This window comes from Pan troglodytes, chromosome 3 (assembly GCF_028858775.2).
Source record: "Pan troglodytes isolate AG18354 chromosome 3, NHGRI_mPanTro3-v2.0_pri, whole genome shotgun sequence".
Classification (NCBI taxonomy): Eukaryota; Metazoa; Chordata; class Mammalia; order Primates; family Hominidae; genus Pan; species Pan troglodytes.
The window spans coordinates 98,801,595-98,820,648 of NC_072401.2; the positions used below are offsets into that span (position 1 = coordinate 98,801,595).

The window sequence follows — 19,054 nt, forward strand, 5'->3', positions numbered from 1 at the left end:
TCTTGCTAGTCGACTGATTTAGAGCTTCTCCTTGCTGGTTCAACGAAGTAAGCAACTATGTTGAAAAAGTCCACATGGCAAAGAACTGCTGGTGGCCTGTAAGACCTGAGGGCAGCCTCCAGCTGAAAACTGACAGGCAGAAAAAAGTCAGGGTCTTCAGTCTCACAGCTACAGTGAAATGAATTCTGCAACCACCTGATTGAGCTTGAAATCTGATGCTTTCCCAGCTAAGCCTCCAGATGAAAATGCAGCTCGGTTGAAACCCTGGCTGTAGCCCTGCAAAAATGAGCAGAGAACCCAGCCAAGTTGTGACTGGAGACTCCTGACTTGTGGACAATAAGAGGTAAGAAATGTGTGTTGTTTTATCCACTAAGTTTATAGAAACTTGTTATGGAGTAGAATAAAACTAATATTCTGGATGTGAAACTGGATTGTCAGCAATATTTCAGAAAGTAAAAAAAAATCTTTATTTCATTTCACTTGCATCTGAATCATATCTGTGTGAATTCTCCTCTCTTGAAATGTATACTCTAGACCTCTGGGATTACCTTAGCTGTCTTGACCTTGAGACTTGGAGCAAATCCCGAAACGAATAGTGTTCAGAGTGTCATCTTGTAAAGTGTACAGATAGAAGTTTTCCTTTCTTCAAGTTAAAGTATTTTTTATTCTGCAAGTGAGAAATCATCTCCTGAGTCATTATTATTCAACATCAAATATGCAATATTTGAATTGAGATTTTGCTAACTTGCCAGGAAAAAAAAATAACAATGTTCTTTTATTTTTCTTGTTGTCCCTTGATTTTTTTGAGTGCCCTTTATAAAAAGTCAAGATATACTCAGGGAAAAGGTACTGAATTTCAGAGACTTTGGGGTCATGTTGCTTAATTTCAGAAACTATTAAATGTCAGAGAGCCACCTGAAAGGAAGGTGAATATGTTTGGTAATGGAATTCTTTTGGTTGCTATTGCATTTTGAATAATGTTTGGGAGAAATTTAGCCAGATGCATTGACAAGCACTGCAGTGTTTCCAGATATTGTCTGTATAGTTTTTATCACTGCCATAACAAATATCACAAACTTAGTACCTTATAACAACATAAAATTATTGCCCAGTTCTAAAGGTTAAAAATCAGTAGGTTTGGCTGGTTTCTTTGCTCTGGGTCCCACAAGGCCAAAATCAACGTGCCATCAGGGCTTTATTTGTTCTGGAGGTTCTTGGGGAGAATCCATTTCCCTGATCACTTAGAATCCAATCTTTTGACAGAGTTCAGTTCCATGGAGTTGTGCTACTGAGGTACTGAGGCTCTCTCCTGTTACTTTGCTGGATGTTGAATGAAGGTCATTCTGTTTCTAGAGGCTGACTACATTCCTTGGCTCATTGCCACCTTCCTCCATCTTCAAAGCAAGCAACAATGACTCAAGCCCTTCTCACATTTCAAATTTCTCTGCCTCATCTATCTCCTCCCTTTCTCTTCTGCTGGATCTCTGACCGTAGGCAGAGAAATTTCTCTGTTTTTAAGGGTTCATGTGGTTAGATTGAGCAAACCTGGATAACCCAGGATAACCTCCCCATCTCAAGTACTATAACCTTAATTATGTCTGCAAAATCCCTTTTGCCATATAACCATAATACATTCACAGGTTCTGGGAATCAGGAAGTAGGCATTTTAGGGAGTCAGCATTCTGTCTACCATATTACTCTTTAGATAAAGTTATAATTTAGTAACAGACAGTTGTATAGAGCCACAAACATTTTTAAGTTAGGGGCAATTAATTGGATCAGCCTAGAATAGGGCACACAATCTTGATTACACATAATGTAAAAAGTACAAAGCAGAAAAGCAAATAATTTCTTATAGCACGTTCTCTCTTTCCTGTACAAAGACCCATCTGAAAGTTTCTCTATAGTTACAAAAATTTATAAAGCTTTGACCTTATGCTTTTAATAGCTAGTTGTCTAACAATGACACATTCTTGTATTTTTCTCCCTTTACCCTGAATGTTTAGTTCACTGACATTTAAAAAATCATAGTAATACAAAATTTAAATTTTTAATCATTTTAAGTGTACCATTCAGAGGTATAAAATATATGCACAATGTTGTTTGACCATCACCACTATCTATTTCTATAACATTTTTTGTTATCTGAAATAGAAACTATACCCATTGAGCAAAAACTCCCATTTCCCCTCCCCAACCCCACCCTTAGTAACTTCTACTTTCTGTCCCTAAAAATTTTCGTGTTCTACATACCTCATGTAAGTTGAAATACGTAATAGTTTTCCTTTTAGGTCTGGATTATTTCAGTTAGCATGATGTTTCAAAGCCCATCCATGTTGTAGAATGTATCCGAACCTCATTCCTTTTGATTGTTGAATAACATTCCATTATGTGTATATCAAATTTTGTTTATTCATTCATCTGTAGATGGACACTGGGATTGCTCCCACTTTTGGCTATTGTGAATAATGTTGTTATAAACATGGGCACACAAATAACTCTTTGAGATCCTGCTTTCAAGTCTTTCAGGTATATACTCGAAAGTAGAATTGCTGGGTCATGTGGCAAATTATATTTTTAATACTTTGAGGAACTGTTTTCCATCGTGGTTACATTATTCAACATTCTTTTTTTTTTTTTTTTTTTTTTTTTTTTTTTTTTTTTTTTTTCTTGAGACGGAGTCTCGCTCTGTCGCCCAGGCTGGAGTGCCGTGGCGCGATCTCGGCTCACTGCAAGCTCCGCCTCCCGGGTTCACGCCATTCTCCTGCCTCAGCCTCCCGAGTAGCTGGGACTACAGGCGCCCGCTACCACGCCCGGCTAATTTTTTGTATTTTTAGTAGAGACGGGGTTTCACCGTGTTAGCCAGGATGGTCTCGATCTCCTGACCTCGTGATCCGCCCGCCTCGGCCTCCCAAAGTGCTGGGATTACAGGCGTGAGCCACCGCGCCCGGCCACATTATTCAACATTCTTACCAACAATACACAAGGCTTCCAATTTCTCCACATTCTTCCCGATACTTAAATACTTATTTTCTGCTGAGTTTTTTTGTTTTAGTTTTTTTTTTTTTTTTTAATAGTAGGTATCCTACTGGGTGTGAAGTGGTAGCTCATCACAGTTTTGATTTGCATTTACCTAATGATTAGGATGATTAGTTCTGTGGTCTCAATGTCTGTGTCCTCCCAGCCCCCAAATTCATATGTTTAAACTTAATCACCAATGTAGCATTATTGAGAGGTGGGCCTTTGGGAGGTGATTAGGTCATGAGGCATCTACTGTCATGAATGGGATTAGTCCTCTTATAACAGAGGCCTGAGGAAGCTTGTTCACCCCTTCTGTCATATGAGGACACATAGAAAAGATCATCTATGAAGCTGAGAGACCTCATTATATGCTGAATATGGTGGTGTGTTGATCTTGGACTTTGCAGCCTCTAGAACTGTGAGCCATAAATTTCTGTTGTTTATAAATTACCCAGTCTAAGGTATTTTGTTATAGCAGCCTGAATGGACTGAGACAATGAATGATTTTGAATATCTTTTTAATGGTTTGTTGGTCATTTGCATGTCTTCTTTAAAGAAATGTCTATTCACATCCTTTCCTCATTTTAATTGGGTTGATTTGTTTTTGTTTTGGAAGGGTATGAGTCATTTATTCTCAATATTAAACCAATATTAGATATATGATTTGCAAAATTTTTCTATCATTCTATGGGTTGTCTTTTTACTCTCTTGATAATAATCTTTGATGCACAAAAATTTTTAAATAAGTTTAATTAATCTACTTTTGTTGTTGTTGCCTGTACTTTTGGTATTATATCTGAAAACTCATTACCAAATCCAGGGACATGAAGATTATCCCTCTAAGTTTTTGTCTGAAAAGTTTATGGTTTTAGCTATTAAATTCAAGTCTTTGATCAATTTTGAGTTCTCATTGATTCTTAAGCTTATAGTTTATGCTTTCATTTTTCAAGCTTTTGATTCAGACAAAAAATATATTGCTCACATTATTATTATTATGTTAATGGTTTGGCAGCAGAAAGGAATTCCTCCTTTTTTAAAAAAGTGGAAGTCTAATAAATGAATAGTATGGTATTGGGTTTTATCTATTTTAATAAAGGTAGTGGAGAATGAAGGTTATAGATATTTTATAAACTATGGCCATCCAACATTTTCTCATTTCATTTCAAAATTCACACACAGAAATCCAAAGAGCTAAATGTTTTTCTGCTCTGTAAGAAAGTTGTTAAATTTGTGTATTTATCATTGTGTAATGAAGAATTAGTCTGGCATCCCCATTTCCTGGGAGGTAACATTTTAACTCTCGGAATTTCTTGAGTGATATGGGTATCTTTGTTATCCATGATGGACCCCAGTCACAATTGATGTGTATGCTAATGAGGTGACTCAGGGCAGGCCCTCAGATCGCTTATGCTAATGAGATTACTCAGGATGGAGACTAGTTATGTCAGAAAAACCACCCACGTAATTAGAGGATTTTGGGCTTTGAGCCAAATGACATCAACCCCTCCTCTGGAGAAGGCTTTGAGATTGAGTTTATCCACATGGCCAATGTTTCAACAATCATGTGTACCCAATGAAATGTCAACAAAACTTCTGGACACTGAAGCTTGTGTGAACTACCTTGGTTGTCAGTATTCTTTGAGCATTGTTGTACTTTGATACTGAGAGAGTAAGACTTTCCTTTGGACAATGGAGACTTTGTAAATGGAACTCTCGCAAACTCTGTTCTATGCATCTCTTCTTTTTTCTTGTTATCATTTGTATCCTGTTGCTATAATAAAATTGTAATGATATAAGAAGCATTTTCAGTAAGTTCTGTAAGTCTTTTCCATAAATTGTTGAACTTAAGGGTGGTCATGGGAAACCCTGAGGTAGCTGGTCAGAACTGAGAGTGGCTCTAGAAACCCCAAACTTGGAGCTGATAATTGAAGTGAGGGCAGTCTTGTAGAGAACTGTGCCTGATATAGTTTGGCTGTGTCCCCACCCAAATCTCATTTTGAATTGTAATTCCCACAATGCCCATGTGTCATTGGAGGAACCTGGTGGGAGGTAATTGAATCATGGAGGCAGGTCTTTCCCATGCTGTTCTGGTGATAGTGAATAAGTCTCATGAGATCTGATGGTTTTAAAAATGGGAGATTCCCTGCACAAGCTCTCTCTCTCTCTTTACCTGCTGCCACCCATGTAAGATGTGACTTTCTCCTCCTTGCCTTCCAGCATGATTGTGAGGCCTCTCCAGCCATGTGGAGCTATAAGTCCCTTAAACCACTTTCTTTTGTAAAGTGCCCAGTCTCAGGTATGTCTTCATCAGCAGTGTGAGAACAGACTAATACAGAGCTTTTACCCTCCAGTTTTGACAAATTCCAGTGCCTATTCAAATACTGTGTGACAAAGGAGATAACTGGTTATCTACATGCTAGAATTGCCCTAGTACTCCACTGTCCCACCACAAGCAACTTAAATTCTACCATTAGAATAATACAATGAAAAACCACATACCTCCGGAGAAGTCTTTTAAAATTCAAATGCACCTGTGATTGGTAATGTATCAAATGTTTTTAATCACCCATACCTAATGCTATTTATTCTATTAGATTAGTAAAAGCAACCCACAATCACATTGTGAAAGAATAGGAGTTTCAAGAAAAGATAGTAACCTGAGACAATTTTCCAAGTTAGGGTTTCATGAGGAGCCCTGGTGGGCATTATGTACTCTGGAGATGTAGGTGGAAGAATGAGATTGTAAAGAGTGGGGGGAAATGCTGTAAGAGTAGAGTGGTAGTTTCCCCAAAGCAAATCACCAGCTTTATCATTTTTCTTCGGGCTAGCTATACATTTTGAAAGAAAAATCTCCAGTCTCAAAATTCCCATAAGATGAAATGCATATTTGTTTGTTTGTTTGTTTTTGTAAAAAAGCCCTCTTATGTTTATTCTCCTTAAAACAGATAACATGAAAATAGCATGGCAGTCCCAAGCCATAAACCAACAGTAAAACACAATGACCTTTATTTGTTGCTATAGATACTTGCTGAATTATAGACAAATGAACCCAGTAACTATGAAGCAGACTCATGTGGTCCACTAAAGGGAGTTCTGAGTTGTGAAACTCATGAATTAAATATTCATTGAGCAGTACCCATATTTCACCCTTGTACTATATTTTATAGGGTATTCAAAGGAAAAATTAGGATCACACTATTTTCAGGAATCTTATAATTATGTTAGAATTATATATAATTACATTTATAATTTATAATTAATTCTAATAAAGATGGTGAAAAAAGATGAACAAGTACAGAAACATCTTAAAATCACTAGTTCTTTCTGGATAGGTGTTTCAGGAAAGCTTTTTACATAAGGTTATTTCTGAGAAAGAAACGTAGCAATGTTATAGGAATATCATGACAGGATGCATATTTTGGAGAGACAGAATAAAGTATGGTATATTTGAAGAAAAGAAGTAGTAGATGTACAGATTAAAAGACAAAGTAGGACAACTATAGAAAATAGCAGGGCAGTGTATTAGTCTTTTCTCATGCTGCTAATAAAGATGTACCTGAGACTGGGTAATTTATAAAGAAAAGAGGTTTAACGGACTCACAGTTCCACATGGTGGGGGAGGCCTCACAATCATGGTGAAAGATGAAGGAAGAGCAAAGGGACATCTTACATCGTGGCAAGGAAACTCTCATTTATAAAACCATCAGATCTTATAAGACTTATTCACTACCATGAGAACAGTATGGGAGAAACTACTCCCATGATTCAATTATCTCCACCTGGCCCTGCTGTTGAGACATGGAGATTATTACAATTCAAGGTGAGATTTGGGTGGGGACATAGCGAAATCATATCAGGCAGTATCTGGCCATAAGTCAAGAGTTAAACCCATTGACCTTTATAAAGCTATAGAAAAGTTCAATAAAGGAAGCCAAGTAAAGGGTTAACAGGAACAATAATTGTTAAAAATAGAAAAAGACTGGCTTTAATGTGGAAGACAATTAGATGGGAGTGGAATAGAGGCAAGGAAACAAGTTAGAAGTTTATTGCAATAATTTGCTAAATGATGAGTCCATAATTGATTTTATGGAAGCAGGCCAACGGCAGTGAAGAAAAGGGTAGAAATTGAAAATAATACAAGGATTTTATTTCTCAGTGATAAGGTGATGGTATCAACCATAAAACATGTACACCCACACACACACCAAAAGGTGACTAAGTTGTTGTTGGAGGTGGTGGCTACAGATTGAAAGTTTTTTTTCCCTAAAAATGTATGTGTTGGAATCCTAGCCCTCAAGGTGATGGTATTAGGTGGTGGGACTTTTAGAAGGTGATTGGGTCATGACAGTGGAGTCCTCATGAATGGCATTAGTGCCATCATAAAAAGTGCCTGAGAAAGCTCCCTTCCTTCCGCAAGGACACAGTAAGAAGTCTCCATCTATGAAACAGGAAATGGGCCCTCACCAGACAGTAGATCTGACAGTGCCTTGTTCTTGGACAGCCCAGCCTCAAGAAGTGTGAGAAATAAAAGTCTGTTGTTTAAAAGCATCATAGCTTATATTTTGCTACAGCAGTCCAAATGGACATGTAAAAGTGGTCTTATAATTAGTTCAGTTTTATCATGTGGTATTTTAGGTATCTGGAAAATTCAAGTGTGCATCTTCATAAAGTAGATAGAGAGATAAGCATAAAACTCAGAAACAAGAAAAACTACATTGTGACTTATTTATTAATAGTTGAGGGTCAATATTATGCTGATTCTAGTTGAAGCCTAGGAGTAGATGAAATCACCCTGAGAAAATAGATTAGATAAATGGAAGAAGAAGAAGAAAATCAATCCATAATCCTGAAAAACAGTAACTCCAAATGAGAAGGAAAAGACAGACAATCCTGCAAAGAAGATTGACATAAAGAACAAGCTAAAAAGTAGAAGGAAAATAAGGAGAAAGTGGGGTGTCAGGCAAAGGAAAAGCTTTTCCCAAAGTGGCAGCTAACAATGTCAATTACCACATGAAAGTCACATAAAAAACACTGAAAACTGTAAATTCCATTTAAGAATTAAAGGTTATGGGTAGCTTGTGTCATAGGGTTAAAGCTTGACCCCTATGGCTTGAAGAAGAAGTAAATGGAGACAGCACAGTCCAGCTTGGCTGAAAAGACCAGAAGTTGTTGAAAAGCATACAGTGAGAGGCTTGAACCTGTGTGCAGATTACAGAAAAAGGCACTCTTGCATATGTGAAGGACAGAGTAATGGATACAGAAAACCACTAATGGAAAAGAGTTGAGATGGATTCAAGAGTTTCGGGGGAGGGTGAAGCCTCACAGTTAATGTGAATACATGATGTGCTGAATATGTGAAAGAAAGATTACTCCGGGCTGGAGGAATCTGAGAGAAATTCCTGGAGGTCTTGAGGCTTGTGCAGGAGCTTAAACGCAGACCAAAGTTAATGAGAAAGAAGGTGCAAGAGCATTCCAGGCAAACAATGCAAGGATGGTCACACAAATTACTCATCAATTTCAGAGAAGCTTCATGGTGTGAGGATCTAAAAGTAAAATCTGAAACTTGAGAATTTTTTTTTTCCAGAATGTATCCCATAAATTAAACTACAAGAGTTTTGTAGCTAATCGAATGGACTGAAAGATATTGCCATGTTTTCCTTAATTTACTATTGTATCTTTATTTTATTATTGTATAAACAAGGGAAGATTATATGCCACAAAATATAGTACTTAAACTCATTACATGGAACTAGGATACTTACATTTATTTCCTTTCCTTTTATTTTTAAATTGTAGGGTAATTGTGTTTATTTTTAATTATCATAAAAGTGTACTCATATAATATAAACATTATTTTTTATTTTTATTTTTTCCTCTACGTTTTAAATTTTTTAGAGATAGAGTTTTGCTTTGCCCAGTTCTATTCTGGAACTCCTGGGCTCAAGTGATATTCCTGCCTCAGCCTCTTGAGTAGCTGGACCTACAGGCTTGTGCCATCACTCCTGGCTATATAACACTTATTTTTAATAAAGATAATATATAGAAAAAAATCACTCATACTACTTCCATCCAAAGATAGAAACTACTATAGATAATAACCATATTTTTTTTCAGTAAAAAACCTTCTAGTCTGCACTTTTTACATAACTGAGATGCTACAGATAGAGACATATAGAGAGAGAATTCTGCTTTAATTACATACATTTATAACCAGTTTTTCATGTGTTTTAAAAAGTCCCATAAAACCTTTTGAAGGACTGCAAAACATACTCTACTATATTTAGACATTTGTCTATTATTAACAATTCAGTTGTGTTCATTTCCATAATTCCAAGTAATACTTATGTGCATAAATTATTGTCTACATTGGATATCGTTACCTTACAATAAATTTACAGGTATTACATTATAGAATCAATGAATGGAACTGACATATCTTGACCATCAACTTCTTTATCAAAATTGTAAAATATTTGTTTTATATTTTTTAATGAATGACCAAGGAATCATCATTCCCATATATGCTTCCAACTTCTTTTTGAAGGCTATTTTTTTCTTGTTGGGGCTCTTTAATATTGTGATGTTACATGAAATTTGTGGGAAATTATTTTGTGAAAGTACTTGGTTTATTCAGTTGAACTGAGGAACAGAAGTAAAATAGTTACAGTAAATACCTGAAACAGTGGTGCAAATCCACTGTGATGCATGGCAACTAAAATAAAATATGATTTATAATGGCATTTAGAACACAAGCACATTCTATCAAAGAGTGTATGTAGAAGAACGCTTGCTTGGAACCTGAGTCTGCCTGTGCCTCCCAAACTGAAAGTGAAAATTAATAGGGAACTTCTATTTATTCAATAGCTTAATGTAAATTTCATGACAAATGGTAGCATTCACTCCTAGATAGAGGAAGAAAGAAATAAAGAAAAAGAGCGAGAGAAGGAGAAAAAGCAAAGAAAAGAAGAAAGAAAGAGAAAGAAAGAAAGAAAGAAAAAGAGAACGAAAGAAAGAAAAGGAGAGAAAGAAAGCATGATAATTTTATGCATCAAATTGAGTAGGCTAAGGTGCCCAATTGTTTGGTCAAATATCAGTCTACATGTTGCTGTGAAGGTATTTTTTAGATGTGATTAACATTTAAATCAATAGACTGAGTAAAGCACATATAATGTTGTTGGGCTTTATTCAATAGTTAAAGGCCCTGTCTGAGTTCCTTTGAAATGCTATAACAAAACACCTGAGACTAGGTCGCTTATAAACAACAAAAATGTATTTCTTATAGTTCTGGAGGCTGGGAAGTTCAAAAATCAAGATATTGGCAGGTTCTGTGTCTTATGAAGGCCCTCTTTTCCATAGATGGTACCTTCTAGCTATGTCCTTACATGAGAAAAAGACTAGCTAGCTCTCTGGAGCTTCTTTTACAAGGGGACTAATGAGGCAGAGCCCTGGTGACCTACTCCCTCCCCAAAGTCTTCACTTTCTAACACTATCAAACTGAGAGTTAGATTTCAACGTATAAATTTGGAGGGGCACAAACATTCAGACCACAGCAGGCCTTAAGAGAAAAGACTGAGAGGTTCTCTAACAAAAAGGGCATTTTGTCTCCAGATTGCCTTTGGACTTAAGACTGCAGCATCAATTCTTGCTGAAATTTCCACCTGCCATACTGCCTTATAAATTTCAGACTTTTTAGCCCCCACAATTGTGAGAGCCAATTCTTAAATATAAATCTCTCCCCGAGAGAGAGTGATCAAGATCCTACTGGATCTTTTTCTCTGGAGAATCCTGACTAATACAGGTAGATGGGTAAGTAGATAGATGGATGGATGCGTAAATGTATGGATGGATGTGAATGAAGAGATGGATACATGGATAAAGAAATGCTCCTTCCAAGTGGTTTGAAATTGTATGCTGAAAGCACACTGGAAGAGTAGTCAAAAGATTAGGGTTTAAATCCTGGTTCTACCATTTACTAGCTGTGTGGTCCCCAAAAAATCTTTTAATGTCTCTAAGTTAGTTTCCTCATCTGTAAAATAGATCAATAGTATATTCTCTACCTATCTTGTCAGGATGTTATAAAGATTAATAATAAAAATAATACACATAATGACTGCTAATAGTTATTAGGTGTTAACTATAAGCCACATAGTAATCACTTTGCATACATGATGTCATTTACTCCTCACCAAACATCTTCAAGGTAGATAAAATTATTATCCTGATTTTATGGCATAAAATCTTATCTCAAATATTGTTTCCTCAGAGAGATTATTCTTGATCATCTTACCTAAAGTAGCACTCCCTCAGTGGAACTCGAATTCCCTCCCTGTTTAATATCTTGAATACTAATCACAATCAAAGATTACCTTGCTTAAATGACTTGTTTACAGTTTCACTATTAACATGGCAGACAGTAGGTGCTTGTGTAATACTTGATGAATGAATGAATACATGCATGAATGAATGCATGAATAATTGAATAAATGAGACTTGTTTTGGGGAGGTGTGAGTATGATAATTCAACATACGTAACCATTCGAAATTTAGAATTAAAATCTCTAGAGATGAACATGACTACAGTTTACACCACTACAAATGTGAAAGGACCTCAAAGACTCATCTCTACTCTTGCTGAAAGTGCCTAAGTCACAAATCCACTTCTCTGGCTCCCACTTCCACTCTTCTATAGAGCCAGAGGGCTGGGAAGCCAGGATAAAGCAGGAGGATGCACTCATGAATGGTAGTTTCTCCCTGAGCAGTACTTACTTAAAAAATATATATTATTCAATGTATAATGTTGACTCTTGCCCTCCTATATAATAATTATCCTTTTAATGCATCCCAGTCCTTCAATAAAACAGTTCCTTTGACCTGTATATTTTGGTGTTGGTTTTATTTGAAGGACCTAGATGACAAAAAGGAGGAAGGATTTCATCTGCCTCCATTTCTCCAGTAGCTCTCTGGACAACATGCTGCAACCTACAGAAAGAGGGAGTTTCTAGAAGGTAATCAGTGTTGTCAGGAGTGGAAACCCAGTGATGTTGGGCACATGTGCAAATCAAAGGCTACCAAGAACTAGTACCTGAATTTCCTGATCACAGTCTAGGCTAAGCCACCCTCAAATGAATAAACAGGAGATTGGGGAGGAATATGAGAAGAGGGTATTTAAAGAAAAATTTTATTCATGGGGGAACTGTTACTGGACAGATCATGAATTGCCCAGGTTTACACTTTAATGGCAGAGAAAGGTCTAGCACTCTACTAATTCTTTCCACCATATGGTGTTTCACCTTTTTTCTTAACTGACAACAAGAATTACACAGCTTCTTCTCAATAAATACATTAGAATAATAAAGAGAAGAAAATGATATTTCAGATTATGATGAATGAATACTTGCATTTGGCAAGGCATTCTCTTCCAAGAGGCCTAATTAAGTTATAATTTCAAAGAGTTCTTCAAGTGATTCTCTGATGGTGCCTTTACTATATTTTCACACATCACATCTTTTGCCCCCACCTAAAATGATGTTACACATGGTCCAGCGGCTGTTGTAACCAGGCATCAACTTTCACCTTTATTTAGGATTTCACTGAAATTCGGATTTAATCAATCTTATCTTTAAATGCAAAGTCAAAATAAAAATACTACTTTCCCATTTCCAGGATTAATGTTTTTAGATCCAAGCTACAAAGGACCCTCTCCATTTGGCATCTTATGGGTTGAATTTTGAGATCCCATCCAGCAAAATTAAGCATGACCTGGTAGACTGGTGAGTCTCCTGCTTGAGAAGCTGCACTTGAAAGTTCTGAGGAGGATTGTTGAAATGACTCAGGCCCTCAACCCGGGTGAGACAAGCCAAACTCTGATTTAATATGACACAATATGCCAAACCTCATGCTTACCCTTCAGCCTTAGTGGACAGTTTGTGAGCTGTTGATCTCAAAGGACTTATTTATCTTTTTTTTGACAACTCAAGGTATTATTAGCTTTTCTTTCCTAAACACATTCTTATCCAGAATCATGGGTTCCTTCCTTTTTCTGGGATATGATTTTGTGTTACTTTTGCCTTCTTTCTATTGTCATTTTTTATTTCCTGGACCCTCATTCTTACTCATTCTTTTCTCAGTTTTTGAACAAAGAATCCACAAAAGGAAGACTATATTTTAATGCATAGTGGCATTGGCACCCTGTCATTTCACAAGAATGTAACAAATGCAGACTCCCCTACCAAGTACGCATGGTTTTCCATAGGCCTTAATTATATATTTATTTTAATTGAAGAAAGTGATCTGCTGCAATAAACTTTGTCACAGTGTTACTGTGAAAACAGTACCTGAGATGGTTAATACTGAGTGTCAATTTGATTGGATTGAAGGATACAAAGTATTGATCCTGGGTGTGTCTGTGAAGGTGTAGCCAACGGAGATTAACATTTCAGTCAGTGGACTGGGAAAGGCAGACCCACCCTCAATCTTGGTGGGCACAATCTAATCAGCTGCCAGTGTAGCTAGAATATAAGCATGCAGAAAAGTGTAAAAAGAGAGGCTGGCCTAACCTCCCAGCCTACATCTTTCTCCTATGCTGGATGCTTCCTGCCATCAAACATCAGACTCCAAGTTCTTCAATTTTGGAACTCAGACTGGCTCTCCTTGCTCCTCAGCATGCAGACAGCCTATTGTGGGACCTTGTGACTGGTGTGAGTTAATACTTAATAAACTTCCATATATATACACACACACATATGTATATTACATTAGTTCTGTCCCTCTATAGAACTCTGACTAATACAGATATTTTTACCCGGAGTGGTTCTAGAGGAACAGAATATTAAGGATTGAGTTCTTTCATTGGTTTGGGGGGTTCTGGAGTTAGCTGCTTATATGATTACACCCCAAAATGCTAAGGACCCTACTTCTAATAGTATGGAGAACACTGATAGTCCTTGTCATGAACTGTTTAGAGTTATGCAAAATAAGTGCACTGACAATCCTGATTCATCGCTTGCGAGAGGCAAGTTTAGTGACTCCATACATAATACCTTTGACCATATGTGGAGAACCAGGGAACATAATGAAGTTGGTTGGTTGCACCTAAGTTCAGTGGACAAAGTGATGACAGAAAATGATGAACTCAGGGATTCTATCTCCCAGCTTCAGAAGCAGTAGCAGATACTGAGCAAATCTGCTAAGATTGACCAGAGTAAGAGTCTCATCTCCTGTAGAGAAAGAGCTGAAATTGTGGAAAAACAGACACAAGCTCTTATCATGCGAGTGGCTGACATGCAACGAAAGGTGCAGGCACAGCCTCACTAGGTGTCTACTGTTAATGTGAGGGCATTGATTGGAAAAGAATGGAGACTCTGCCACTTGGAATGGGGATGTGTGTTGGGGGGCCTGATGAAGCTGGGGACACCGTAAACTCTGATGAACCTTTTTTGTCAGAAGAAACAGCTTCCCCATCCCCAGTAGTGGCAATATCCCCTCCATGACCCATGCTGCCATCAGCTTTCCACATTTGTCTGAGGAGATAAACCCTGCACTGCCTGAGGCAACAGTGATGGCCTCCCTTGAAGCAGTTGCCAGGCAAGATAATGTTGATTCTCCTCAGGAGCCACCTCCAACACCCCTGTTTGCTTCTAGACCTATAACTAGACTAAAGTCCCAGTGGGCCCATAGAGGTGAGGTTGAGAGTGTAACCCATGAGGAGCTGTGCTACACTCAGAAAGAACTTCTTGAGTTTCCTAATTTATATAAACAGAATCTGGAGAATAGGCATGGGAATGGATATTAAAGGTATGGGATAATGATGGAAGGAACATAAAGTTGGATCAGGCTGAATTTATTGATTTGAGCCCACTAAGTAGGGACTCTGCATTTAATGTGGCAGCTCAGGGAATTTAAAAAGGTTCTAACAGTTTATTTGCTTGGTTAGCTGAAATATGGATTAAAAGATGGCCCACTGTGAGCGAGCTGGAAATGCCTGATCTCCCTTGGCTTAATGCAGAGGAAGGGATCCAAAGGCTTAGAGAGATTGGGATGGTGGAGTGGATTAGTCACTTTAGTCCTACTCATCCCAGCTGGGAGGCTCCAGAAGATACACCCCTGACCAATGCCTTGCAAAATAGATTTGTGAGGGCAGCACCTGCATCTTTGAAGAGCTCTCTGATTGCTGTTTTCTGTATGTCAGATCTAACAGTGGGAACCACAGGCACTCAACTACAAAATTTAAACACAGTGGGAATAATTAGATCCCAAGGTGGCAGGGGCCAAGTGGTGTCACTCAACTGTCAAAGGCAAGCTGGGCATAGCTACCATAATGGACAGCAAAGGCAAAGTGGCAATCAGAACAGTCTGACTCGTGTAGAGCTCTGGCACTGGTTAATTAATCACACTGTTCGTAAAGGTGAAATTGATAGGAAGCCTACTGCATTCCTACTTAATTTATATAAGCAGAAGATTTCTAGATCGATTGGACAAAAGACTACTTTGAATTATAAAAACAGAATCATAGCCTCAATCAATTTCCAGACTTGAGCCAGTTTACAGACCAAGAAACACCTGAATAAAGGGGAGGCCAGACCCCATTATATTACCAACAATTTAGGCAGTGAATCATTCTCCCATTCTTCCCCAAGGAGATCTATGTCCTTTTGCCAGGGTAATTGTGGACTGGGGAAAGGGAAATGATCAGACATTTCAGGGACTACTGGACACTGGCTCTGAGCTGATGCTAATTCTAGGGGACCCAAAAAGTCATTGTGGGCCTCCAGTTAAAGTAGGGGCTTATGGTAGTTGTGTAATTAATGGAGTTTTAGCTTGGGTTTGACTTACAGTGGGTCCAGTGGGTCCCCGGACTCATCCTGCCATCATTTCCCCAGTGCCAGAATGCATAATTGCCATAGACATACTTAGCAGCTGGCAGAACCCCCACACTGGCTCCCTGACTGGTAGGGTGAAGTCTATTATGGCGGAAAAGGCCAAATGGAAGCCATTAGAGCTGCCTCTACCTAGAAAAATAGTAAATCAAAAATAATATTACATCCCTGGAGGGATTGCGGAGATTAGTGCCAGCATCAAAGACTTGAAAGACGCAGGGGTGGTGATTCCCATCACATCCCCATTCAAGTCTCCCATTTGGCCTGTGCAGAAGACAGATGGATCTTGGAGAATGATAGTGGATTATCGTAAGCTTAACCAAGTGGTGACTCCAATTGCAGCTGCTTTACCATATGTGGTTTCATTGATTTGAGCAAATTAACACATCTCCTGGTACCTGGTATGCAGCCAATGACTTGGCATTTGCTCCATTCCTGTCCATAAGTTCCATAAGAAGCAACTGGGCTTCAGCTAGCAAGGCCAGCAACATGCCTTTACAGTTCTACCTCAGGGATATATCAACACTCCGGCTTTGTGTCATGATCTTATTCAAAGAGATCTTGATCACTTTTCACTTCCACGAGATATCGCACTGGTCCATTACCTTGATGACCTTATGCTGATTGGATCCAGGGAGCAAGCAGTAATAAACACACTGTACTTATTGGTGAGACATTTGTGTGCCAGTGGATGGGCAATACATCTGGCTGAAATTCAGGGACCTCTACCTCAGTAAAATTTCTAGGGATCCAGTGGTGTGGGGCCCATCGAGATATTCCTTCTAAGGTGAAGGATAAGTTGCTGCATTTGGCCCCTTCTACAATCAAGAAAAAGGCACAACATGGATTTTGGAGGCACCACATTCCTCGTTTGGGTGTGTTACTCCATCCCATTTATCAAGTGGCTTAAAAGGCTGCCAATTTTGAGTGGGATCCAGAATAGGAGAAAGCTCTGCAACAGGTCCAGGCTGCTGTGTAAGCTGCTTTGCCACTTGGGTCATATGATCCAGCAGATCCAATGGTGCTTGAGGTATCAGTGGCAGATGGGGATGCGGCTTGGAGCCTTTGACAGGCTCCCATAGGTGAAACACAATGGAGGGCTCTAGGGTTTTGGGACAAGGCCCTGCCATCTTCTGCAGATAACTACTGTCCTTTTGAGAGACAACTCTTGGTCTGTTACTGGGCTTTGGTGGAAACTGAACATTTGACCATGGGTCATCAAGTTACCATGTGATCTGAACTGTCTATCATGAACTGGGTGCTTTCTGACCCATCTAGACATTAAGTGGGTCATGCACAGCAGCATTTCATCATCAAATGGAAGTGGTATATACGTGATCGGGCTCAAGCAGGTCCTGAAGGCACAAGTAAGTTACATGAGGAAGTGGTTCAAACACCCATGGTCTCCACTCCTACCACCCTGCCTTCTTTCCTCCAGCCTGCACCAAGGGCTTCATGGGGAGTTCCCTATGACCAGTTGACAGAGGAAGAGAAGACTAGGGCCTGGTTCACAGATGGTTCCACATGATAAGCAGGCACCATCCAAAAGTGGACAGCTGCAGCACTACAGCCCTTATCTAGGACATCCATGAAGGAAGGTGGTGAAGGGAAATCTTCCCAGTGGGAAGAACTAGAAGCAATGCACCTGGTTGTGCACTTTGCATGAAAGGAGAAATGGCCAGATATGCAATTATATACTCATTCATGGACTGTAGTCAATGGTTTGGCTGGATGGTCAGGGGCTTGGAAGAAGCATGGTTGGAAAATTGGTGGTAAAGAAATTTGGGGAAGAGGTTTGTGGTTGGACCTCTCTGAATGGTCAAAATCTGTGAAGATATTTGTATCCCATGTGAGTTTTCACCAATGGGTGACCTCAGCAGAGGAGAATTGTAATAATCAAGTGGATAGGATGACCCATTCTGTGGACATCACTCATCCTCTTTCCCCAGCCACCCCTGTCATTGGCCAATGGGCCCATGAACAAAGTGGCCATGGTGGCAGGGATGGGGATTACACATGGGCTCAGCAACATGGACTTCCACTCACCAAAGCTGATCTGGCTCCAGCCACTGCTGAGTGCCCAATTTGCCAGCAGCAGAGACCAACACTGAGCCCTCGATATGACACCATTCCTCAGGGTGATCAGCGAGCTACCTGGTGGCAGGTTGATTATATTGGATCTCTTCCATCATGGAAAGGGCAGAGGTTTGTCCTCACTGGAAATAGACACTTACTCTGGATACGGGTCTGCCTATCCTGCACACAATGTTTCTGCCAAAACTACCATCCATGGACACACAGAATGCCTTATCCACCGTCATGGTATTCCACACAGCATTGCCTCTGACCGAGGCACTCACTATATGGCTAAAGAAGTGCAGCAGTGGGCTCATGCTCATGGAATTCTCTGGTCTTACCATGTTCCTCATCATCCTGAAGGAGCCGGACTGATGGAAGGGTGGAATGGCCTTTTGAAGTCAAAATTACAATGCCATTCTCCTGTGCTGGACGCTTCTTGCCCTCGAACATTGGACTCAAAGTTATTCAGTTTTGGAACTCAGACTGGCTCTCTTTACTCCTCAGCCTGCAGACAGTCTACTGTGGGACCTCGTGATCATGTGAGTTAATAATACTCAATAAACTTCCATATATATATATGATCATAATGGACTATATATATTGGATTATATGATTTTTATATATATTTCATATATATATTATATATATGTGTGTGTGTATATATATATATATTTTTTTCATTAGTTCTGTCCTTCTAGAGAACCCTGACTAATACAGTACTCATCCAACTAAATCGCTCCCTTAAATGAGAGACCAGGTAAATATATCTAGATGGGCTCCAGGTAGTATCCAGTCTGCTGTGGGTTTTTCTTTGTTTGTTTGTTTTACTTTTCATTTATCTTACTTTAACCAAAGAGGGAAGAAGGAGTACTTACTTTTGGAAGTTTAAAGAAAACTATAAAAGTGGCCACTAGTGACCAATGAAATATTTTCCATAGGATGAAACTGAATGTACAAGAAACAGCAAGTGCCTGAACAATGTTCCCTTTAAATGTGTTAACAGACTGACAGAAGCCAGAAACATGTGTACCTACTCTGTCTGTGCTAAGAGGAAATGCTTATGAATAAAGATCATTGTT

General features: G+C 38.9%; 1 long non-coding RNA gene across 1 annotated transcript in view; it reads left to right on the forward strand.

Moving 5' to 3' along the window:
• Positions 1-268: 268 nt before the first annotated feature.
• Positions 269-19,054, forward strand: part of LOC129143749 (uncharacterized) — a 76,484-nt gene continuing 57,698 nt past the window's right edge. The window contains exon 1 of the long non-coding RNA XR_008547568.2: positions 269-343. This is a non-coding gene — a long non-coding RNA (uncharacterized LOC129143749). The remainder of the gene's footprint in view (positions 344-19,054) is intronic.